The sequence below is a fragment of the Alligator mississippiensis genome, chromosome 3, assembly GCF_030867095.1.
Source record: "Alligator mississippiensis isolate rAllMis1 chromosome 3, rAllMis1, whole genome shotgun sequence".
NCBI lineage: Eukaryota > Metazoa > Chordata > Crocodylia > Alligatoridae > Alligator > Alligator mississippiensis.
In genome coordinates this window covers 126,418,695-126,445,525 of record NC_081826.1, presented here as the reverse complement: position 1 = coordinate 126,445,525, position 26,831 = coordinate 126,418,695, and the positions used below count along the sequence as shown (strand labels likewise).

Sequence of the window (26,831 nt, the reverse complement as noted above, 5' to 3'; positions counted from 1 at the left end):
TTCTTTATATGCTCACAAAGTTTGGAGTGCTAGTTTTCAAGTGATACAGAAGAATGCTTTAACTAGTGATTGCTTAAGTCATGCTGGATTTATAAATGATGGTGGAAGAAGAAGGGGGAATTCAAGATGGTTTTCAGTATCAGATGTGACTGAAGTTAACTATTTTGGTAGACCAAGGGCAATGTTTTAAGAACCACTTAGACTTCCTGGACCAATGATAACAAAATGCAGTCCTGTAAAGGGGCAGAGAGAGATAGCTAGCACATTAGTCTAAAGTCTAGCAGAAGGGAAGGTAGATTTGTACCTTATAGTACCATTTAGTTTTTAGATTCATAATAATATTTTTAAGGAGCTAACAAAAGAGAATGGTATTTTCAGGTCAGGAATGATCTTTATACCAATGTGTTGTATAATCTTATAAAGTAAGATTATTTCTTCATAATTCTTTCCACCAGATTTTCATTTCACAGCTGTTTGGAAGCAGCAAACCTTATGAAATTACATAATCAAATTTGGCTCTCATTTTCTTCTATTCTATTATTACTATTGAAATTAGTAGGGTTGCATTGATTTATAGTTCTCTATTTCAGAATATTTATCATTAATTTTGAAAGTTATTATAATGAATCCAAGTTGGCATGATTACTTTGAAAGTGTGTTTTGCTCAGCCATGTTTGAGTATTAAATTTGCTTACAGGTTTTGCTTCAGTAATTATCCTAATGTTAAAAAAGGAAGAATTGCATCTTACTGAGTATTAAAATGTTTTACAATGTGTTACAAAGTGTATATTCTTTGTAGGTCAGTTTCAATTTACTTAATATTTTGCAGCTTCTAGGCAGGCAGGTAGGTTACATTTTGCTTTTATGTTTGCAGCTATATAAGTATTTCTTTGACCTTTTCTTATTTACAAAAACAACCCAATATGCCATCATCTGTAAAAAGCATGAAATGCCTGGCATCAGCCTTGGAACTGATTGATTTCAGAGGCCCCATTGTCCTCAAAATACTCCACCTTATTTCTCTCACAAATATTAACTTGTTACACTTGCACTTACACCCACAATACTTGTAACAGAAGAAATACAGAGTAAACGTAAATTTTAAATAATGCACTTATTTTTGAGTAAAGAGCTCCACTGAAGTATTTCCACAAAAGATTAAGGGCATTATTGTATTCCACAATGAGGGGATATAATACACAGCAAATGACAACATACTGTACATCTTTTCCAATACATTTAATAGTATAGGTTGCCTTAAGCTGATATTCTTTTGGGGTATGGCTTTATCCCTTAATACCAAGAGAGATCATAATCACAATCCAGAATTTAATATGGCTATGATCTGGTTTTATCTGTCTGTGAAGAAGATTTAATTCCAGATGGTAGGAGTTATAATCCAAGCCTGTTATGTTTACCATGGTCACCAGAATGAACCAATTGACTAAAAAAACCTAGTCTGACTAGAGTTACTTATTTCAGAGCATACTAGAGGTAGTCATCTTAAGACATAGAGAAAAGAGTGTTAGAAGTATATCAGAAGGGATTTAGATGAAACTGTTTGTGACGGATTGAGAAAAAGGGGTAACAAAGCAGAAGGTATACTACAAAATAATGCAGGCCATTTTTGTAGGTCATAATTTCAAACTGGCTTCTGTACTACCTTGTTATTGCCTATAAGCCATATGTTCCCTTCTCATATAAATCACCCTGGGGGATTCAATGACTGTGAAAAAGTACACCAACATGAGGCATGCCGAGTTGCAACACATGCTTTGCCAGTCACATTGTCAGACTCCATAGGGGGCATATAGGAAAAGAGAAATTGAACTGAAGTAAACTGCAGCTTATTCACCACAGGGACTTTTAGGATCATGTCCCTTAATACACAGACCTGCATCAGCTGGTTGAAGACCCAGCCATGCTGGACAGCATTGTTTTCAGGCTTTTCTATTAATTAATATTTATATTATTGTATTGCTTATAAGCCCGGTTAGGATATGGGGCCAGTTGTGCTAAGAGCTGTATTAAGATACCCTCATCCTAAAGAACATAGCTCCTAATATAGATTGCTGCATATACTTTCAACCTATATTAATATTTAAGGCTTAGTATAAGCGGTATCTGCAGTAGTTTATGTGATGTTTCTTAATAAAATTAGGCTGCCATGTCCCCTTGAATTAGAAATGTGCATTTTGAACTGTGTGAGAGGGCAGCTGATATTTTAATGTTGACCTTAGAACAGATTCATCTTGATTCTACCTAGTTAATTATAGCATATGAAATGAGCAGCTGTCCTCCAGCCTGGATTGTAATGACAGGGATAAAAATTACATATAGGCAAATACGTGATCATTATTATCAACAATACTTTTCATCTGTAGATCTCAAAGCTCTGTATAAATGGAGATAACCATCATTACTTTACTGGAAAGGAAACTGTTTCACACAATGGCTTAGTGCCCTACCTAAGGTCACATTTAATCTTACTTGGACAGGTTACGGAACCTGGAAACAAGCAGATCGCCTCATTCCATGTCTTGTATCTAGACATCCCAGCCTCTCCAGTGCATTCATTTCCAGTCAGTTAGGGGATTACCAGTAAACAGAGTTACTTCATGTAGTCACATGCCAGATCCTGAAAGGATTTTTTTAAAGTATATGATTTATAATAATCACTTTTGAAGGACTACCCGTGCTTAGGTGAGGTTAAACCCATGATTATTCTGAAGTTCTGTTTTCAGTGCAGTCTCTCTGGATGGCTGCTGATTTTGTTCCATTTAAAGCATTTTGTGGCATGAACTCACTTTGTTTCTGCCCACATCACTGCATTCCTGGGATGTTTTTCACAGGCCTTAGCAAGATCATCTGACAGCAACTAGCGAGGTCAATGAACTTTATACACAATTAAACACTTGAAGCTAGGAGAATTAATTATTATTTTTTCCCTCCAAAGTTAGGAAAGAATACATGGCATGTTACATTCTGCTACAAAGTGAATGTTATGTGTGGCAATCAAGCTAGTTTCACATGATTTAATGCTGAACAGCATAAGAAAATGATTGCATCCTTTACATGGGCCTCACAGAACAGTCACCACCCACACTGTTTATTCAGACTCGGAGCTCTGCCATTCACTGTTCAAGCCAGAGAAGGGGGAAAAAAAATCCCTTCATGAACACTTTTGAAACCATGTATTCTCAGTGCAAAGTGGAGTTAAAAAAATCCAAATGAGGGATTTTCAATTGCTGCAAGTTTCAAGAAGAAGTAATTTTCTCTGAACACCCAACAGGATAGTTAAATATGTTATGATTAGGATATAAGGTTAAATCTATTTGAGCATTTGATGATGCCTCTAAAATTGCTGTAGTTAAGTGGGTGGCTTTTTCTCTTCCTTCACTGTCTTCTAGTACCTAAAAAAGAGATAAAACCATTTAGGAGGTGATACCATTTAAAGAAAAGTTACATAGTGTTAAAACCTAGATATTGTGATATTCAAATTCATCAGTAGTGAAAGTGTTATTATCCTCAGTTTTCTTGTGCCCTGTTTCTAGTGATATAAAGTATTTGGACCTGACTCTCCCTTTTGCATCTACCTATCTATGGAAACGTAGAGATTAGAAGCATTAAAATTAGATCATTTCTCTAATAGTCCAACTTTAGTGCAGTAAAGTTTTAAATGTGTCAAAAGAAGGGATTTTTTTTCTCTTACATGGGCTAAATAGAATTTACAAAGATGCTTTTCACAAGAGTTGAATGTTAAATTTCCTAACTCGTTTATTATGTGAGTAATTCATCCCCCTCCCTGGTATTTGTACTTTAAATATTTGAAGATTTAAGTCAGTTCCAGCTGTTGATTAGATAGGTTATGCAATTTAGTTTAGAACATTTTAAATCTGTTTTTGATGTATTTGAGGTAATAAGTGCTGTGAAAAAAAACAAACAGCATCCATTCTTTTGGAGACTACAAGAGTGGAAAACATACCTCACTGAATGCAGTCATAAACTTTTCTTCTTTTTCCTCTCAGTGCCACCTAGTCAATGTGGCAAGCAACAATTGGTTAGTCCACAGTCTAAGGACCCTGGCAGACATTAAAATAATGGTGCCATTTGGAGCTGAAGAATTTTATGTCTCATCACAAATAGTGTGTCTCCTGCTATGCAGGACACACAATGAATTGGGTGAACGTGTGGCACGTTTTAAATTATCATGCAATTTAACGTATTAATTGTGACATAAGTATAATGAGGACTGAGACTGCTGTCAAGAGTCAGCTTCACTTCCAAAACTTGCACTGTTCAGCACATTTTCAGTTCTGTTTGGGAAATGGTGATTTTTCCCCTCAATTTTTCCATAATAATTTTTTCTAATAAATTGATTTTTTAGCGGTGTTTTGCAAACAAACAAGTACTGTGTATAGAGGTAAATGTTTTTTATACTCACTGAGCCATTTGCTTAAAATTTACCATATACGTTCAATTAGTATCTATTGAGGCACTTTAAGACATTTAAGGACGCACCCTCACATAATGTAAATCCATGAACCAGTGTTGATATAAATCAACAGCTGGCAACCTTTAAAAGCCATGGGCTGGAACAACCTGGTTTAACATGGCCCAGACAGTTTCAGCAGTATCAGCAACAGGGGACCAAACATCTGGGAGCTGTACCCACACCACCATCGCTCCTCCCTGCTCTCTGCTCCTAGGCTGCAACATGAGTGCAACTTGTAGCTGGTAGGAGCTGTGCCAGGGCTGGGTATCTGGAAGCTGCATCTACACTACTGCTGCTTCTCCCTGTGCCCAGACTCCTGGCTGTGGGACTGGTGCACTTGGAAGCTGCCTGGGCCCTAGTGGCTGGAAGCTGTGTCTACGCCCCAGCTGAGAGTTAGAGGGAGTGGGAGACGGGGAGAAGGGGCAACAGTTCAAGTGCAGCTTTCAGCCTCAGCGCAGCCCCTCACTGTCCAGTCCCAATATGGGCACATGTGCAGGGCAGATCAAGTCTGGATGCGAGTCTGGATCAAGTCTGGATGCAGTCTGTGGGTTATATGTTGCCAGACCCTGGTTTAACTGGCTTAATGCCAAACTGCCCCAGCTGGAGACATTATCATTTCTCCCTTTTGGTGCACTTCCCAGTTAAAAAAATGAGATCCATAATGGTAAATTAATTTGTTTTTGTTTTTCCTTCATGCAAACGATTGTTTCTTAAATTCTACAGTGAGTACAGTTTTGCTAGTCTGAACTCCAAAACAATCTACTCTTTGTCTTCCAAACAGTGCCTTTTAAATTCATGCTTTGTAGTGACAACTTACTGCATTTTTTCATTCACCAAATTACTAAAGAGGTGAATTTATATCACCCTGGGCATATTAATGCACATGAATAAACTGGAGCTTATTGCTCTGGAGTTTATTGCTCCTGGGCACTGTCTTCACATGCGACTGGGAGTGCAGCATGTTGAGCCAGGTTGGAGCAGCCCTGGCTAGCAGGGGGCCCAGGAGGTCAGCTTGCCAGCCTAGGGCTGCTCCCCCCAGCTCACATACTGTGGAGGGGCTGGTTGGGGCATTAGGGTGCTTCGGTATAGGGCTAGTCAGAAGGCAGTCCCCACACTGCAGCACTCTCATGCCCCAGCCATCCGGGTCAGCATCTACACATGCGCTGCTGTGGAGTTTTTTACTGTGGGGTTTTACTGTGAAGTTTGCTGCAGAGTTTTTAGGGCACACATGTAGACGCCAAGACATTTACTGAGCAGCTAATTTGTCTACTGTGCAGTAAACATTTCTTATAGATTTGCCCCCTGATTATAGTCAAACACTGTGAGCATAATTCTTCTTTGGGAAACATAGGTAGGAGTCTCACTGATTGCAGTGGGAGCAGTATCTGCAAATGACCAGAGCAAAATTTTTCAAGGCACATGAAATTATGGAATTTATGTAAAGATTGTTTCACTTACTGTTTTCTTCTTATTCAAAATGTGTACAGAAGTCACTGCATAGAGGGAAACCAGTTATGTATTACCAAACAAAGTATACTTTAGATTGTGTGAGTCTTGTTTATGCAGTATTTGTACTTCAAGCACAGCAGAGCTTTCTTGAAAGTATCCCTTTGCTGCTTCTTTCTCTCAATAAGTATATGATACGAGCATTACTTTCTTCTCACCAAGTGACAAGTTGTGACTAGATCCTGGAATTATTATGCCTTTCCTATCCACAGTCATTTTGTACAATTTCTCTTTGTCTCGTTTAATCTTGGTCATCCTCCTTGATTTCTTATTCCATCTTTTTTCAGTTCAGAGTTGTTTGTCCTGGTTTAGGTATGATCTCAGATGCCAGACTGTTTTAGCAAAGCTGATGGGAGAAAGAAAAAATCTGAGCATACTTGACATGGAAGTCACTGTGGGTGGTCCCAGGATCCCAGGGAGTGAGGGTGGGGTGTGGCGCATGCAAAGCTCAACTCACTGTGTGACCACATGCCACTCAGTGCGATCCTGGATGTTAGAGAGTTCACCAGCCTATCAGCACAGTTCCTGTCGCAGCTCCGCATGTGCCATGAGCACTGAGCTCACCAGCTGACTGGTGCATGCTCTGCCTTGAGCCCCTGCTTTCACACAGGTTTGGAGCCAAGGTGAACATCACCATTGTTTGCCATCCCTTCCTCTTGTTCCCCACTCTTCTTTTGGCCTACTGCAGAATTCAGTAAAGAGCAGTGGCAGCAGTGCTCCGCCCCTGCTTTCACCTGACTCCGGAGCCTAGGGGGTGAATGTCAGTGGGGAGGGCATGGGTAGAAGGGAGAGTAAACAGCAGTGCCTCTCTGGGCTCTGGAGCTGTGTGAAAGCAGGGCCTCTGTCTAGAGCCTGTGGTGACCAGCTGGTGAGCTCAGAGCTCTCAAGCCATGTGAAACTCTGGCAGGAGCTGTTCTGACATGGTGGTGAGCTCAGAGAGCTCACTGCACATGCAGTGCACCCCCCTGGAAGTTACAAACGGAGAAAAAATATCACTGTAGTTTCTGTTCCATATCCATTTGATGGTTTCCTTAGGCAAAGAACAGTTTTGCTTGCTACCAGCCCTGGAATCCGAATAATGATAATATTGCTTCCTCTCTGCCTCGCTCTTCATAATCAGCAGCAGCAGCAGGAGCTCTCAGGATTTTAGAGAAAAGTGTGGCTCCACTAAACTCAGAAGGGTTCTTGTCCTGGGCCACGTAAGTGGAATCAGGGTTTTTCCCTTTATTCTTAAATTTTAGCTGTCAATATTGTAGATTATATGTGAAGCTGTAGAATCTGACCTACCATTCTGTAGGTATAAGAAATAGGAAATACAATATTTGTTGTTGTCAATGACAGAGGCAGACACAGAGACGGGTAAGTGGAGTTTGAAAGTCTAATTTTTATGTAGTCAGTTTCCTGTCTACCCTGCAGTTCAAATTCTGTTCTGTTTGGTGTTGGCTCTGTGTCAGTTTCTACCATGTCTTTGAGTTGTTGCTAATGAGTTCTTCTAACAGCATGCCAGCTGCTCTTTTGCAGATTCCAAAACTCCTGTACCCTAGGTTGCCTTTTTGGAAATTATACTGGCAGCAGTTGCTTATTTAATGCAAATGTTCCCTAACAGTAGAAACTTATCTTTGAAAAACTGATTTAGTCAATGACAGTGAAGGTATCTGCCTTTCCATTGTCTTAGTTATGAGCAGCCTCACAATTCTGCCTAACTCATGACTAAATCCACAGAGGATTTAGGAGACCAGGAATCCCTGTCTGCCTTCTTCAGGTAGACCTGTTCTCTGTCTGATGTGGATCTGTCTGTGCCCAATTTCTACAGCCTTGGGTTGGCTGTGAAGGCCTCTCAGAAGTTTCTTCCATTACAGCTTTCATTGTGGCTTCTAAGAGTGGCCAATCAATGAGGGCATAGAACACGGATGTCCTGCATTCTGTGCTAAGTCCACCATGAAATATGACATGGCGGACTCAGCACAGAGTATCCTGGTGTTCCTATTTAAAATGCTTTAATCAACAGAGACATTATTGCTGACAGGGACCACAAATGAATCTCTTAGAGGCTTGAGCCAGGCCATTCTCATCTGAGGAGCCTTAGCTGTGCAATTTCCTGTTATGGAAGTTAGCACTGCATTTGAGTTAGGCCTAATGGAAAGCATAGCAGGTTACTCATTATCCGTTGTTCTCTTGTCAACAGTAGAGAAGACTGGATTTAGTCAAGTGGTTGGATCTATCCAGTCCATTAATACAGAACCGTTCAGAGACTGTCAGCCCAGAAAAGCTCTGTTCCAAGTTAGGCTTAACTCATTCTGTTAAGGACAGGAAGAAATCTCCGAGTTTTGATTCTTTCTTTGCTATAGTGACCACCAAGTCAAGATCAATGGAATTATCTCCATATGTGAGCTAGCTAAAATCCAGATTACGTGGGTTCAAGTTCGTCTGATTTTGCATTGAGACGAGTGGCATGGAAAACCTGAGTTTATGCCATCAGCCTAGAGCTAAAAAAGAAAGAAGCAGTCAGTCCACCTGTCCAGCTAGGATTTGGGCCAATTAGTTACAAAGAAGCTTTTGAAAATTCACAGAATTTACTGGCACCTCATGACATCAGAGTGACTTAAATCATTTTTTGACTGTGCTGAAGTGCTTTTCTGAACGTGGATGCTTTGCTCGGAGGTTCTATGATTATAGTTCTTTTGAGCACTACTGACTCAAAAAGTCAATAAATGGAGGAGACATTATACATGCTTTCAATTAAATAGACCCATGGAAAAAGGGCACAGGAACAGGGCACATGGAAAAAGGATTTGTATTTTACATGATCATGGCAATAACACCGAGGCCTAATGAGGCCTAATGTGTCAAGAGATAGTGTTAAGAGACTGAAGCCCCATACTTACCTCTCAAAATCCTTATTTTTAGAGGGGGAGCAAGACCCTTTCAATATATGAACATAGTTTTGTGGTTGAATGTGAACATCAGTCAATGTAGCAGTTCTGTGGTTTATCATTTACTGAGAACTGTGCTTTTCTAAGAAAATGTTCTCTTCCTGGTACATATCTCAGCTGAGGCCTTTTCTCTCATCTTGTTAACTGTAAGGATACTGTTTAAAATAACTGTTTGGGGTAATAAAGCTAAACAATTGCTGCATTCACACTGCAGGTGACTCAAACAGAAATCATATTGACTAAAACAGTATTAAGCATGACACCAGCGCTGTATTTGAGTTTTTGCCAAAAAAAATCTGAAAGTGGCTGAAACTGGCTACAAGGGTAAGGGATTAGCCTGTACTTCTAAGTCTGTAAATAAGGTCCCCAGACGCACTTTCCACTTGGAAAAGTGAATACAGACTATTTTTAGTTAAAAACAAAAATTATATTCCCCCTAACTGTAGAGTCAGCTGTTCATTTGTCCTGCTTTCAGTATGTGGGTCATTTGATGTTCTCTTCTAATAAAGTGCGCATGGTGCAACTTCTCTTTTAAGCAGTGAAAGTATACAGGATTTTTATTTCCACCATTATTTGTATGCTATATTTTTCTCAGAAATCATACCCTAAGGTAAACAGAGTGACTGAAACTACAGAAAAATGAAATTTTAAAGCGAAACAAAATACAAATTCCTTCTATTCATGTTCAAGATGTACCATTTTTTGAGTCAAGGTGATGTATTTTATTTGCAAATCATTTGGTCTTGTAATTTTTTTAAACAACTGGTTAGAGTAATGAAATAATGAGTATATGCCCTATCACGTCATATGATTTAAGTGCAAAAAGCTTAACTTTCCAGACTATTTTGGTTTGTAAGCATGGGTGTTCACAATAGCTGAGTAGTCTATAGCACAATCTACCATGGGTGATCATAGCAGCTGAGGAGTTTATAGCACAAGCTACTGGTATTGTTCTTTTGTAACTACATCAACAATGCAGAAATACAAATAAATACCAATTATAAATCATATAATTTGAAATCTATATTTTAATTTAAAAAAATGCTTCCTGCTATAAGCATTTAGTAAAAGCCAAAAAAAAATTCCTATCACAACTATATCACTCTAGTTTTATGCAGGTGCGACTCCATTAAAAGCTATTCTTACACTTGATTGTCAGTATGTGTTTCTTTCTTTTACAATATCCATAGTGGTTTGTTTATTTTCCATCCTGTAGCATTATGCTCATGTAAAACTTAAATAATGAGTTGTTGAATCAAGCAAAGCATCAGTGTGAGGGATAGATGGAGGGTCTACAGGGCTGGCTGTAACTTACTGGTTCAGAGCTATGTAAGCTGCACAGGAGCAGCCTTGACTTTCACCACTGGTACAGGGTACACCAAGGCTACTCTCACTCCTTCCTTCCTTACATTGAGAAAATTCTTCATTTGTTATATATAGGCATTTTTTAAGGAGAGCAAAGTGACTTCAGCAGAAATGCAGCCCTTCTCAAACAGGATGGAACATCTGTCCATTATGTAAATTACCTACTTCTTCCAGTAAGATTATCTTTCAGTAAGACTACCTTAATTTTGCCTTCTCTTAATTTTTGAGTGTTTGATTTTGGCAAACTGAGGGCCAGCTTCTAATCCAATTAATTGTTAGGTACATAAGTGAACTGGATGCCTAAATGTTCATTCCACCCTGCTCATGTCCCTGAAAAAATAGTTAATGCAAAAGGTAAGCATATCCTCCTCTCTACTTTTTATGATTCAGTTTTAAGGGTTAGATGAAGGTGTCTTACAAAAGTAGGTGCACTGATGAATGTTCAGGACTTGAACGGAGTGGAATAGAATCACACTCGGGTGCCTAAGTCTATTTAGACACTCAATAGGTAGAAGAGAATCTGACAATATTCTTTTGAGATGGTTATTTTTTATGTCCAGTTGGTATAGCTGGTGACTGCTTTTGCATTAATAAAAGAATTTAAAGGCAGAATGAAAGAAAGTAAAACCCATGCTCTCCTTTTAAGTTAGTTTTAAGGGTGCACAGGACTTGCCATAATTCTCTACAAAGCAGTGAAGCTTACAAATGGCATTGAGGGCCCAAAGCTTGGAGATGCTGAAGGCCTTCCATTCATGCTGGGTGAAATGCAACTATTTGCAGAGACCTACCACATAAAGTCCCCTTCAAATAGAGTGAGCATAACTATAGTTTTATAACTAGGACATGTACCAGAGGTGGGAAAATCCCAGGTTCCATTCCATGGTCAATTGAATACGTCAATATTTTATATTTAGCATTATTCAGTGGAGTAGATCCATGTTAAGAATAGTGGCTTTTTTAGATCCCATTCCATGGCCTCTCATTCTTCCCATGCATTATATAGTGATCTTACGTTCTCCAGGTGGCAAAGCACCTCAAAGTTAAGTATTGCAACACCTAAATATTTTTATGAATCTAGCCCTGAATTGCCCCAGCATTGGTGCTGCAGCACCTAACTCATAGGTGCTCTGCAGTCCAAAGAATTCAAAACCCCAGGGTACTCACCCAGCTCCTTACGTCATTCATAGGGAGAGTTGCGCACTTTCATAATGCTTTGTATACATTCAGGTAATACAGAAAGGAGTGAACAGTATGCTCTCCCTTAGGGATGTCGTTTTTATTGTGTTCTGTGAATTCATGCTGTTGCCTGTTAGGTTTTCCAGTTAAACCCTTTCATAGCAAAGTTATTGTCTGTTTTTTCACACACACGTTATTCTGTCACCAGGGGAGTTTTCACTGTATCATGAGAGGTGTCCACCTGTCAGTGGGTCATCCTTGGACCAGTCTTCTGTTCACTTCCTGTAGTTGCACTGAGGCAATGACAGCGAGAAGAGATGTTCTGGGAATCACTACTTTCACTTTTGGTTGGAAATAGCTACTGATATACTGATATTAGCTCCTCTTCTATCCATGCTATGAGAACTGAGACTAGGGATTCCTTCTTTCCCTTCATGCTACAAGGATAGCTGCAATTTCCATATGACAATCCATTCTTAGTGCCAGTGTTTAACACCTTGGTGCTGGTTATCCTTAAAGGGATTAGCAGAATCGAACCAGATTGGAATGGAATGAAGTTAATTATAAAGCCCCCAGTCTTTTAACATCAAAGCAGTTTGGGGCTTTCACTGCATCTCAGTGTAAGTGAGTTCCAAGGTATATTATTTATCTATGAGGGCTCTAGCCAGTGCAAAGATAGCTTTAGATCTCTGTCTGTTACATTTGGTTTCCTGTCTCTCTCTAAGAAAAGTATGTAAATAGCTAGCAGGGATTCCAATAAAAATGTGGGTTCCATTGTACTATATTTATTCAGCGAGGCTGCAGCACCCTGACTCTAAGAATACCGGTAGTGGTATACATCTACATTCTAAGAATTCAGGGAGGTGAGGTTTGTACAGAATTAAATCATCCCGTCACATCTATGAGGCTTCCTGGAGAAAAAGAAATGCACAACAAAAAAAAACAAAAGGAAAACATCTGAAACAAATAATCTTGTTTCACCAACAACTGTTTCTGTACCATGTCTTGGTAAACATTGTAGAGCAGTTAGACCATGAAGCTTGGATCCTCTTCACATTGCTTTTAGAAGCAACTTTCTCCTATAGAAATGAATGTATGCCATTCATCATACATTCGTTTTTACATTCAGCGGACTTTTAGGGGTAGGCAGTATAGAGAAAAAGATAGAAAAGTTAAATAATATTTAGTGCCAGGGTTTCCTGTTACAGTAACCATATTATGCTGGGTGATTTACAGTACCAGAGTGCCCCACGGAGTTCACAGTCTAAGTTTAGATGTCATATAGACTTGTCCAACATGGCTTACCTTACTTAGTTTCCTTTCCCTTCCCTAATTTTCAGTTGCACAGGCAGCATGCTCTGTATTGGATTGTATCTGCATTTTTAAGGGAGTGATTCAAGCACAGTGAATCTATCCTTAAGCATGTCTGTAAGCTGGGTGTCTTTTTAGCAGGAAGCCTGTAGAGGGACAAGGAGCATGTGCATTCTGCTGTCATGTTTTCAAAATATTACATAAGTAGAATGGAACAGCTCAGATATGGGAGTACAGAGCCTTTCAAATCTACATTGTTTGTCTGTATCCACCCCAGTTCTCCATAACATACATTTATTGGCACCTGAGTGACATCTAGTAGCCTGTGTGACATGAACCGAACTGGTCACCTGAGTCAAGTTCCTTTCAAATATGTGTCTGTATCACAGAAGCTATGACTACACTTGGCAGGCTGATGGCATGTCTGCATAGCAAAATGCAGTGCCGGGTGCTGATCCTCAGGCTGGCTGGGAACAAGCTGACTTGAATACTGGAAGCATTATAAGCATTCCATCAAGTCTATCGAGTCTATCCATCAAGCATTCCATCAAATATAGCACTCCATCAAGTCTATTGTAGCTTGGGCAAAGCAGCATGCTAATGCAGCTATCTATTGTGGCTCCAGTAGCTAGGTTAGGTCATTCAGAGCTAACTTGCATGTTACCATGCACCACTGTATGAGGTTAAGGACTGAATGAGTTTAAATTTTGGCCCTCCCTGTCATAGCCTATCAGCAGTTCCCCTAAGGAAAGGTAGAAACTTATTTGTATGGCAGGGTGGGGAAGCTTGGACTACTGCTGGACGCAACTGATGGATATAACACTTTGGTTTCCCCAGCTGTCAGTAGGGCCTGCTCCATGAGACTTGAACTCCATTTTCTGTAAGTACTGTTCAGTATGGTGTCATCCTTTCCTTGGCAATTGCTCCCCAGAGTAAGCAAGACCCCAATATGATCCATCTCTGCAGGATCTGTACAGGTGTGAGGCAAAGAGGGCCTCCTTATGTACAGGCCTTTATATTTACACAAGGCCAAACTGGAGTCCATCCTTATTAGCTCATATCCTAGGGACTACAAAGAGGTATACTGCATGGTACTAAGCTGTGGGCTGCATCCTGCTCTTTTGAATGTGGCACTTAGCAATGCTTATCTTGGATTAGTCAGTTGTGGCCCCTTGTACGTTTTTGCCAGCTGACTTTCTAAAATATAAGACAAGTGTTGAAAGAGCAAAGGAAGGCCCAGCAGTGGAATTATGATATAAATATTGAGTTAGGAGCCTGTGAAACAATTTTAAACCTGTGACCTACTCAGTTGGGCAGTAGTTTTATGAAGTAAAGTCCCAGTTCTTTGCGGGTAGCACCTTTGGGACAAGAATTGAAAATGCCTGTCTCTTGGGAATGGAGTCATTTCAAGTCACCAAAGCTCTGCTTATTCAGAATAGCTGCCTAGTCAAGTGAAACTAAGGGAACATGCCTGTCTTATCCTGTTATATATACAAAAACAGAGCAAGTCCTTGATATCAAAGTGCAGTCAGAAGAAGGTGGAAGATTTGGTTATTTTGTACAATAGATAGTAATTTTATACCAAAAACATATTCTGCTCAGGGGAAACTCTTATCTCTGTAAACTACCTGAAGACCATCAGCTAGTTTTTCTTTTCTTTTTTCCAGGTAGAGATTAGAGATTAGTTCCCAGGTTATACACAAGGCTATTCACACGGAAACGCTCACTGCAATTAAATACCAACAACACCAGCTTATAAAAATATGCTACAATCTGTGGGAAAGTCTTTAAGTTTAACTGACCTAGGCAAAGTTTAGTATTTGGGAAAATGTGGACAGGTGGATGATGACACCTAGATCAATCAAGGTTGTCCCTTTTAACAGTGTTAAATGAGGTGTCTCTTTTAACAATGTTAGTATAGTTCCAAGTGACTGCAATGGGTTCAACCCTCTTTTGCTTTGACTTTGGGACCTTCTTCATTTGTACCTCCCTGCTAAGCACTGCTTTCCTTGAAAAGCGCTAAAAATATTTTCCCTTCACTTCCCATAACAAATTCGAGCTGCACCTGTGTTTAATTAGATATTGGATAACCTGAGCTGTTGTATTAAGTACATCTAAGGCAATAGCTTAGAAAAACTAATCAACCTTAAGTCAAAATTTGTAGAGGTCCAATTTCAAGCCACAGGAAGCAATAACATGTATGAAGCGTGAATGTTAACTTATATCAAGAACATTTTTTTTTTTTAAGTTCATATTCCTTGGCTCGTAACACATTCGTGATGGCAAGGGAAAAAAAATTGAACTGTAGTTCTCAGAGATATATTTAAATGATTACAGGTTTTTAGCTATATATATATATAGCTAAAAACCTGTATCTCCTCTCTCTATATATATATGCTCAAAAAGGAAAGAAATAAACAAGAATAAAATAAAGTACAGCTATATATATATATATATATATATATATATATATATATATATATATATAGTACCATGCAGTATACCTCTTTGTATATACCTCTCTCTCTCTCTCTATATATATATATATAGCTTTACTTTATTTCTTTCCTGTTTGTTATTTGAACCACATGTTTGTCTTGGTTTTGGCCAAACAAGGTATTTCATACCTAGTGGCATCTCCCTAGGGGAGACAATAGGGGTAACTTCCTTGGGCACTGACTTGTGGGGAGGAGAGGGGAGATAAAAAATATCTGCTGCTGGCAGCCGTATGATCATGATCATGTACTGAAAGTCTCTCCTTCTGCTTTGCCCTGGGTGCCTAGCTGTATCCGTGCACTGTTGCTCCTACCACTGAAAGCCTTGGATAAATGGAATTCCAAGGTCTCTATACCTTAATGGAAATTTAAATATATGATTTCAGTTACTTGGACCTATAAATCACACAGCTCTACACTAACCACTCCAGTGTAAATCACCGCCATTTCTATAGCCATGTGTTAGGATACTTAGCAGTTGGGAGGAGGGAAGGTAGAGGGAGATGAAGGAAGACCCATCTTCCAGCCCCTGCTCCACTGGATCATCTTTAGTAGTAAGTATTAGGTGTTGTTGTACACACTGGAACTGATAACTCCCATCCCTCTTCCAGGTGAAGACTCCACCCCACTGAACTATAGGATTATTTCTCTGCCTCATATCTTCCAACCCCCTGTCTGGCTCCACAAATCTTACACTAGCCCCTGAAAATTGATACAGCTTGATCATTAAGGCATTCTCCTGGTACACCCCAGGGAATTATGGGCAGAAAAAATCAAAATTCTGCAAAATTAATTAGTTTTCCTTTTTTTTCAAATTAAGCTAAATATAACACTGTTTTAACCTTCTTTAGAGATATATGCAGGTACCTTCTATAGTGCGGGGCTGGGCATGGGGTGTGTGTCTGGGGTGTGGTGGGGGGGTTGTGGGCAGGTGTAGATATGGGAATATGTGGGGTTTGTAGGCGTGTGTGGTGTGGAGTTTGGGGGGGGTGGGTATGGGAGTAGATGGGGTTTGTGGGGAGGGGTTGGGGGTGTGAGTATGGCAGTGTGTGGGATTTGTGGGTGGGTGTGGGCCTCCCTGCCACACGCCCCTCCCCCTATGGTACGCAGCAGGCCCTTGGGGTGTTCATGGCCGCAGCAGGCAGAGCCCCCAGCAGTGCACAGCTCCAGCTGAATCCTGGGGGCTCCGTGTGGCAACACGGAGCCAGCCTGGCCCAGCCAGCTGGCATGCACCTTTGGACCAGACCAGGCTGGCTTCATGCCAGCATATGAGGCTTTTGGCACTGCAGGTGGGAGCCACATGCCTTTGGGCCAACATGGCTCCATGCCTCCATGAGCGGCTTCCAGCACTTTAATGGGAAGCTGCATGTGGAGGCACAAAGCCATGTGCCATCAGACTGGCCTGGCTCTGTGCCTCCACATGTGGATTCCCGCTCGAGTGCTGGAAGCCCCACGTGAAGGTACAGAGCTGGCCAGCCCAGCCTGACGGTATGCATCCCACATCCACCCACACACCCCCCAACCTCCTGCTGCCCACAAACCCCACACGCATCCACCACTCCTGCAGGCAGGAGCTCCCCATCCTACTTACCAGCTGTCCAGTTATGCGCCACCATGCTAGGTGCCTCCACCTGGGGCTCTCAGCTGGAGTGCCAGGAGCCCTGCGGATATAGAGGCACAGAGCCTGCCAGTGTTAAATTAGGCAAAATTATGCAATTATGTATGGTCATGCCTTTTATGTGATAAATTGCATGGGCACATAATTGCATAATTCCCAGGGTATATTCTGGGAAGTCAGAGAGCCGGTTAAAACAGAGGAGAGAATTGATCTTATGTGATCCATATTCTGAGTGATGCTATGACTATTTTCAATGAACTGACCTTTTCCTTTTTGCTCGAAAGGAAGGGTTTCGGTATCTAACTCCAAGAGAAGCTCAAGGCCATCAGCCATCCATTTAATCCCTAAGCTTAATACCTAAGCTCTGGACCTTAAAATAGTCCCTTAAAAGATGCACCTCTCCTTTTGGCATTTCCCACTGGCTAGCTTAGATGGCTTCCCACTCAATGGATGGGCTTCTGTGGACCACTTCCTTATGTGCCGGACATTCCCCATGCGTTCTGTAATGAGCCTAGAAACATAACTCACGGCTGGGTGTTCCTGAGGGTAATGATCTTTGCAATGGTGTGCAAGTCCCTTTGTGGATTTAGCCCTAGATAGCTCCAAGGGCCACAAGGCTTCAATGCACAAAGCCAAGAGTAGACTGTGTTTGGAGACTCTGCTCTTAGGAATATGGAGAGAGGGTTTAGACATGCATCGAAAGGACAAGGACTCTGTCTACTCAGAAGGCTTCCTTGCTCTAGGATTTCCTCTTTGTAACATTGTGAACTTGTTTGTGAATAGTGGCAGGCTCAGAGAAGCCCAGGCTGCCTCCACAGTTGACAAATCCACTTCTCAGTTACAAAAGTTCCTACATTTCCCCAGATTTCAGGTACCAAAAGCTATGACTCCCCTTGCCTTCTCAAAATCAACTTTATCCAACCTCATCATAGATGATGCGTACGTGTTGATGGGGGGGAGGGGGGGGCACAACTCCACACTGCTGCTGCCCCCGCTATTTCTGGGTGCTGGGTCCAACCAGGCTGCAGCCCCATGTCCCGTGGTTGGTACAGAAATCGCACTGCTGCTACCCCACCCCCACTGCTACTGGGCCCTGGCTTCAGCCAGGCTGCAGCCCCATGCCTCACCATCAGCACAGAAATTGTGGGGTGGGACATGTTCCCTGTGCCTCCCCACATATCACCTATGAACCCCTGCACTCACTTGGGTGGGTTTCTTACTCACCCAAGTCTCACGTTTCTGCCTTTCGGTTGCCAAAATACCCCCTAGTTCATTTTTCCCTTGATGACAAGAACCCTAGTTCAAGCTATGGAAACTCTGATAGTACTTAATACCCTTGTCTCCTCTCCCACTCATCTCCCTAATAACATGTAGCCACAAGCTAGGCATTAAACTACTAAATGCTCCTTTCCTGAGCAGAGTGCTTTGGGCATTAGCAAAGTCTCTTTGTGAGCTCATGTATCTTCACACAGAGCCTTCTGAAAACAAAGCAAATGCCATGTATTGTGCTGTTACTATCTAGTCTGTGGTCTGGCTAATTTTTACTTTCAGGTGCTTGTGTTATCCCTCCCACCCTCACTAATTAGACCCTGCCTGACACCTGTACAACTCCACTGCTGCTGAATTAGTGCTGTACTGAAACCTGTGTGACTCCATGGTTTTCTGCTCTCAAGAACACGGTCCCTTGCTACCAGTTGGTTTGTACAGATGTATGTAGTTAGAACTTAGCTGCATTTATGACACGAGAAAAAACAGAATTTTTCCTATATTCATACAGTTTGAGGTCAGAATGGACCATTAGTTCATCTAATCTGACCCCTTGGATGTCACAGGGCAGTAAATTTCAGCGAGATACCAGTGTATCAAGCCAAAAAAGCTATAGCCTAGAAATGTTTCAGTATTTAAGAAACCAAACAGTTGGCCACAGGCAGAAAGCAGAAGGAACCGATGTTCCACCAATGCCAGAAACATCTTCAGTGGAAGGGAATAACCAGGGGAGGGCTCCCAGCAGCTAAAGCACACCTATAGATACAGAGAGAAGCAAAACTCGGACTTTGGAAGAAGGAGTGTCAGAGGCAGTGCTAGAGAAGGAAGAGGACATGGACTCCCAGGAAGGTGGAAGTTTGTGACCTCTGGCGGCAAGCAGAAGTCTTCATCTCCACCTGCAGTGTTTTGCATAAAGAAGAGATATGGAGCCCTAGCAACGGAGGAAGGAGAAGCACATTCTGTTGGTGGAAAAGGCCAGGACGGGCTTCCCGAAAATTGGAGGCTTCAAACCATTGCCATCAAGAGGAAGTGACAGGTGGTGGTGGTTGGAGACTCCCTTCTGCAGGAGATGGAGGCATCCATCTCCTGGCCTGACCTGTTGATTCAGGAGGTCTGCTGCTTTCCTGGAGCCCGGATCCAAGATGTTACAGAGGGATTACCAAGACTCATCTGGCCCTCTGCCTAACTACCCCATGATGCTCGTCCATGTAAGCACCAGTGATACTGCCGGGGTGACCAAAGTGACTATAGGACTCTGGGTTCAAGGGTGAAGGGTACAAGAGCTCAGGTGGTGTTTTCTTTGATCCTTCTGATCAAGAGGAAGGGCCCAAGCAGGAGCAGGCATATCCTACAGGTCAATGCATGGCTGTGCAGTGCTTTGGCTTCTTTGATCATGGGCTGTTTTTCTAAGAGGAAGGATTGCTAGGAAGAGATAGGATCCACCTGACGAAGAGAGGGAAAAGCATCTTCACAGACAGGCTTGCTAACTTAGGGAGGAGGGCTTTAAAGTAGGTTTTCCAGGAGATGGAGACCAAAGCCCTGAGCTAAGTGGGGAAATGGGTGACCTGGAGGAAGCACAAGCAGGAGGGAGCAACAGGGGAGGCCTTCTCGTTATTCCTGAGAAAGTAAGGCAATTGGCTAGTTAACTCAGGTGTCTGTACACAAATGCCTGCAGCCTGGGAAACAAGCAGGAGGGATCAGAAGTCTTCACACAGTCCCAGAACTTTGATGTGATTGGAGTAACAAGAGACTTGGTGGGATAGCTCACATTACTGGAGCACTGTTATGGGTTGGTATAAACTGTTCAGAAAGGACAGGCAGAAGAGAAAAGGAGGAGGAGTTGTGCTTTATGTAAAAGAGTTATATGATTGCTCGGAACTCTGGTATGAAACTGGAGCTAGGCCTGTGGAAAGTCTCTGGGGTAGGATCAGAGGAGAGAGTAACAAGGATGATGATGTGGTGGAGGTCTGCTGTAGACCACCAGACCAGGAGGATGAGGTGGATGAGGATTTTTGAAAACAGGTAGCAGAAGTTTTCTAGTCACAGGCCCTGGTTCATGGATCACCAGGCCAGATACCACACACACATGAATTTCTACCAGGAGCTAATTTAAAGCATAACTTTTATAAAAATACCTACTATAATTTTGTCCTAAAAATTGCAAGTGAGTGTGAATCCTTCATCTTCTCAGTAAGCTGTTCTGATATTCAGTAACCCAGAATACTAGGAATCTGTGTTTTATTTATTTGTGTAACTTCAGCTTCTAGTCACTGGTGCCTGTTGTTATGCCTGTGTCAGTAAAGCTGATGAACTCACCCCCCCACAAGTAACTACTTCCCCGCCATGAACAGACTACTGCCCAACCTGCTGTTCAGAGCTGAGTAAACTGGGTTTGTTTTCCAGCCACTTAATCATTCACTGTTGTGGGTGTCCTTTGTATCCTCATTATTTTCCCATCCTTGTTGAGCTGTGGCCAACAAAAAAGGCCAGCATTTTAGCAGCAACCTTGCCCAGGCTACATGCAGAGGAAACATCATTTCACTACTGCTTCTTGTTGTTCCCCTTTAGATATACTGAAACATAGCATGAACCTTTTTGCCACACCATTGCACTGAGACATCATATTGAAGAGTTTTCTACAATGACCACCTGCCCTTACATTCTTTGAGATGCTGCTTTTCCAAATAGTCTCCCTTCCTGTAATTATTGTGTGGGCCGGGGGCGAGCCGGGCCCGTCTTTGTGCACGTGAACTGTGGCCAGCAGCCCAGGCACGCGGGGCCGGAGAAAACTGCGCGGCGGCAAGGCACGCACGGGCTAGAATTAGTCACAGAGGCGTAGTGGTTGATTGAAAAGATTATTTACTTACACCCAAGATGGTCGCGGTGTAGGCTGGACAGTTTTCCAGGTGCAGCTCCGCTTAAATCCTCGTTGGAGGACTCCGACAAATTCGGTTCTTTGGCCCCGGAGTTGTTTAGGCTCCGCGGGTTCGGCAATTCTTTCCTCACGGAGTTGTCGAAGCTCCGTGGGTTCTGTTCGGTTCCCAGGCCCCCGAGCTGTTAAGACTCCGTGGGTTTGAAAATTGGGTATATAGGATAGGGATACGTCTAGGATTGCGCTCGGCGACGGGGAGAGGCCAGAGGCTGTTTAGACCTCTGTTGCCTGCTTAAGAGAGGCGCGTTGGGTCCGCAAGGGTCCACATCGCTTAGAGATCTTCACACAGCGCGAAGTCGTCTCCTCCTCCTGGCGAGTTCTGTCTCTCTCCAGTTTTCCTCTCTCTCCGACTTGGGCGGAAACTACCCAAGCCTTTTGTACGGCTAGCAAGCCAATAGCTAGCCGCCACGTATGCCTTTATTCAGAACTGGCCAATAATGTGGCACGAATCTAAATACAAATGGCGGGAACTCCTTTGCACCGTGCATCTCTGAGATGCAAAAGAAATGCACCATGCAAAGAAGCTGCAAATTGGTGGGAAATTCCCCGTTGCACCGGAGTTCTCTCCAGCAGCAGAGAACTCGATCGTGCAAGGAAGCTGTAATTTTAGCGGGAACATAATTTAGCGTTGCTGAAGCGCACACAAACAACAAATCACAACTTTGGGTTGTGACAATTATAACCTGCAGTCTCGATCCCCATACATATTACCTTTCATTGGGTTAAATTAAAGCCTGTTCTGTTGATTTCTGATGATTTAACCAGGTAATTCTGGTTAATTTGTAGCATCATTCTATAGGAATAACCTATCCTCCTCATTATTTAGTATCTCACCAATTTGTATCTCATCTGCAAAATTTCGCCAGCAAAAATGTTATTTTATTTTCTAGGTTGATGATAAAAATCCTAAAATGTCAGACACTATTAGAGACATCCTGGTTCACTAACATCTTCTCACTAGCAACTCCATTTTGAGGTCTAAGTGAGGCACTTTATAATCTGTCTAACAGGTGTCCTGCTAACTCTCTATAATGCATGGGGGGCGGGGTGTTCAGTCATGTGGTACTAATGCCTTGGATAAATCAAATGTGCAATAGCAAGATAGTGGCCTGTAACCTTTTCAACCCCCCTCCTCCCCCCCCCCCAAAAAAAGCCAAAGCAATAACCCAAAACAAAAACAGACCTAGTATATCTTTAGCCTTTAATTCTTTACTAATAAAGTCCCAAATTAACTTGTGCATTCTTTTATGGAGGACTGACAACAGCCTAAGTGACCTATAGTTCTCTGGGTCTCTTACGCTTTTTGTGTATTATAAATACATGGGCTCCTCCAATCCTTGGGGATTTTCCAATTTTTCTGAGATGTGTTAAAAGCTAACAGTATTGGCTCAGAGAGCTCCTCAGCTAATTCCTTTAAGATTACTTCTACCATTTCCCTCTAGCAATCACCTGACCCATGCGATACTGGTATTTTGGTCCTCACATGTTTTTAGGACTGTCTTCTTATTGTCTTTACCCTATTGGCCATTTCAGATTCCTTTGGCAGTCCTTATCAGACACTCATATATTTTAATCTGTAATGTATATTTCTTGCCATTTACTTACACTTTTTACCATCTTTTATTAATTGATTTTCTTTTCATGCTTTATCACTGCTCCAAGATCTCCTCTGACCAGTACGTTGTCTGACCTGTCATTATCGTCACCCATCCTTGATTTAGGGGCTGATGGCACTGTAAATCAGTTTTTTCCACAGTTATCTATTCACTGCTAATCCTGCTACCTCATCAGATTCCCAGTTTGGTCCTGTCTTCCATGATCTTTATCCGTGCTTTTAGTCCTCTTCTTCTTTTTTCTTCCACATAGCCTCGAACAACCATCTTCTCTAGGCAGTAACCTGCATTTCTAACCACATGCCCAAAGCATTTTAACTTCCTTCTTATAACTGTTGTCAAGGTCTCTTGTCACACCAAACATAACTTTCCTACCCAATGTAACCTTTTCTTGTGCCTGTGGAATTATGGCTTTTGGGGCACCCAGTAGGCTACCCTTGAATCATTTCCAATTTTGTTTTAACACTTTTCACTTAATATATGCTCACAGTCAGTTATGCCAATAATTACTTTAAACTTTGGAGAACTGGCCTTTTAAAGTTTCCAAATATACATATTACTAATTGGTGCCATATTTAATTATGTTAAACAAATATAATTAGATCATGATCGTTGGCACCCAGGCAACCAGTAATTTTTAGGTCAGAGATTAACTTTTCTTAAGCCATCAAAATGAAGTCCAGTATTAAGTTTGCCCATGCTGTGTGTGGGGCATTGCGTGAAGAAACCCTTGGTTTTTTTTAGGAAGCTCCAAGGAAGGATTGTTACTGGCTGCAGATGTCCTCAGGTTAAAGTCACTCATAGTGAGTTTTTCTTCTTACTCATTGCAGACAGATATTAAAGGAACAGTTCATCCTGTTCACTTTGTGAGATTAGGTAGTGTGTAACAGATGCCCACCAGATGCCCTTTTCTGCAATGCTGTGTTCACTTTGCAAAGCTAACAAGATTAAGAAGTTGTTAAAATTGATTTTTGTTACTAACTTCAGGAAATCTGACTTTGAAAACACAAAGGTACAAGCTGGCATAGCTCTGATTATAAATCAACAGAGCTGTACCAGTTTACTTAATCTAGTTGTAATAACAGATCTCTTGAGTAAAAACTGCTTTCTTTACAATTTCTTTCAGAGTATTGTAAAAGCTGATGGAGAGAAGGATGGGACTGACATAAAATACTGCCTAATCAGGATGACTGTCAGTTTAACACTGTAGATGGTTTTGGAAATGCATAGCTCCTTGGAAACCAGAATTTACTAGGCACCTGATAATAAGCCTTTTCTGTCAAAGAGTCTTTTTGCAGTCACAACCCACAAAAAGTAATAAGCACTTAGTTTTCACCTGTAATGATCAGGAATGAAAGCAAAACAAAACAAAAAGCCTTGCAGACTGAAATGCTGTACTGATCAAAATCTGAAATGAGCTCAGTGTTAAACTATGGAAAAATGCAAACATGTATTTTGAGAATCCACAGTTGGTCTTCAAACAATCAGATGAGCATTAAAAATCCCAGTAGTTTAAAAATAACAAGTCTACTGCATGGCAGCCATAAAAGGAAATTTTAGGGAAAGCAATAGAAAATCATGCCAGACTAACACAGAAACAGTAGTTGTTACAGCATAATGAAAAAAGTACATGGTCAGAAAGAAAGAACATGGTACATGGTCAGAAAAAAGAACTTCTGAAGTATTCACAAAAAAGTAGTAGTAAAAGAATAAAATGTGAAGAGTCCAGGGGAAAGCAACGAGCATTGTTAGAGGACAAGAGAGCAGGCCTTATGAGGAGCGGCTGAGAGCTATGGGACAACTCAGCCTGGAGAAGCAAAAGCTCAGGGGGGACTTGGTGGCTGCTTCTAAGTATATCAGGGGTTTGCATCAGGAAGTGAGAGAACATCTGTTCACCAAAGCACCCCGAGGGAAGACAAGGTCTAATAGTCACCTGGAATAGACTCCTCCCAGAAGTGGTGAAAGCACCTACTCTGGACACCTTCAAGAAACACTTGGATGCCTATCTGGATGGGATAATTTGACCCCAGCTGACTTCCTGCCCCTTGGGCAGGGGGCTGGACCTGATGAACTTGTGAGGTCCCTTTCAGCCCTTATGTCTATGAAATTTCCTGGACCATCATGGCTAAAACAGCAGCCCAGCCCTGTTATTTTTATGTGAAACAACCCCATTAAAAAAAATCTGCATTCTGTGGAAAGAAGAGAATTTGGAATAATTAACTTGCCATTCAGAGTAGTTTGTAGATTCATAGATGCTAGGGTTAGAAGGGACCTCATCAGTTCGAGTCCAACCCCCTGCCCTAGGCAGGAAAGAGTGCTGGGGTCAGATGACCCCAGCCAGATGCCTATCCAGCCTTCTCTTAAAGACCCCCATGGAAGGGGAGAGCATCACCTCCCTTGGAAGCCCATTGCAGATTCTGGCCACCCTCACTGTGAAGAAGTTCTTCCTAATAATCCCTGAGGGACCCAGTTCAATATTTTCTCCCAGTTTCATGTTGATCCATTAGTTACAACTCATTGCCTGTCATCTTTCAAGCAACTGCGTATTCATTGTATGTTCATTTTTTTTCTAGTCCATGTTTCTCCAGCATACAGCGCCTTCAAGAGAGTTTTGGATGTTTATCTTGCTGGGATCCTGTGATCCCTGCTGACTTCCTGCCCCTGGGGCAAGGGGCTGGACTCGATGATCTTCCAAGGTCCCTTCCAGCCCTAACGTCTATGAATCTAATGTCCAGCCTAAATCTGCTCTTTGTCAATTTGTGACCATTGTTCCTTGTTACCCCAGGAGGCACCCTGGTGAACAGAGCATCTCCAATTCCTTGCTGCCATCCCCCACCCTGCCCAAACGAATTTGTAGGCAGCCACAAAATCACCTCTTAGCCTTCTCTTTCGGAGAATGAAGAGATCCAGGTCCCCTAGTCTCTTCTCATAGGGCTTGGCCTGCAAACCCTTAACTATAAGAGTGGCCCTCCTCTGGACCTTCTCGAGGTTATCCACATCCCTCTTGAAGTGTGGCACCCAAAACTGGACTGAGTACTCCAACTGCAGTCTGACCAATGCCGCATAGAGGGGAAGTATCACCTCCTTGGATCTATTTGTCATGCATCTGCTAATGCATGATAAAGTGTGGTTAGCTTTGCTGATGATTTTGTTACACTTCTTTTTTCCCCTCCTGCCCTTCCTCATGTATCTCTTGTATATATTAAGCTACTTAATGTATTTTAAGTGTGTGTTTCCTCATGGTCTCCTTACTCTGAGCTTCATTTGTGCTTAGTTTATTAGTATAGGACAGGCATTTCATCAAACTGGTTACATCATAATCACTGTGATTTTACTCACTGTTTTGCAGTGACCTAGTAACCTTGTTGCTTCTTAACAGTGACCTCAATCTAGCCTAGTAGGTGTCAACCTTTATGAACTCAAGCAGCCCTCTAAATGTTGTGAATTGAGTGGCACCCAATTTAAAAAACACAAATGTATATGTGCTTATATCACAAATGTGCTTATCTCCTTGCAGAAGGGTGGGCAGCAGGGAAGATAAGGAATTGACTAGGCAGAGACAAGGCTGAACCTGCATTTATATGCTTGGCTTATTTGCTTATCTTGTCCCATCACATGGCACCCTTCAAAGGATCTAGCTGAGTTGAGAATCACTGATCTACCCAAATATATTAACCAGTTTCCAGAACACCTTCTTCTAAAGACCTTATGAATCACAGATCACCAGACAGTTGACTTAGTGAACAAAACATTCAGCCAGTCGTAAAAGTCCCACCCCCATCTAAAACTATAGTTTGTCAGCTGCCCAGATTCTAGGTTTCTTTGAAGAGTGAGCATGTACAAACCTAACTGTGGGCTACATAGTCCTTATAGTTGGGGGGTATTTTTTTTGTTTAATCCTTGAAAATAGGGTGTACAAAGGATAGGGAATCACACTTTTGTGGCCTAAGCATGTAGAGAGCTGCCTATAAAGGCTAAATTTGATTTTGATGTCAGCTCTTAAGCGGAGAGGATGAGTGACCATATGTCCTGTAGAATAGGTAGTTTTGAGAGATTTAGTAATTTGAGAGGTTTAGTAAGTTAGAGTGGCTGGGTGGCTTGAGGAAGCAAAACATTTGGGG

General features: G+C 41.8%; 1 protein-coding gene and 1 long non-coding RNA gene across 3 annotated transcripts in view; one reads left to right on the top strand and one right to left on the bottom strand.

Annotated features, from left to right (window-relative positions):
• Window positions 1-26,831, top strand: part of BCL2 (BCL2 apoptosis regulator) — a 144,281-nt gene that overhangs the window by 69,391 nt on the left and 48,059 nt on the right. The gene's annotated exons all lie outside the window — the stretch shown is intronic.
• Window positions 1,100-15,158, bottom strand: LOC109283855 (uncharacterized). Its single transcript, XR_002091144.2, has 2 exons — window positions 5,954-15,158; window positions 1,100-3,413 (listed from the first exon to the last, which is right to left on the bottom strand). It is a non-coding gene; the product is annotated as an uncharacterized LOC109283855 (long non-coding RNA).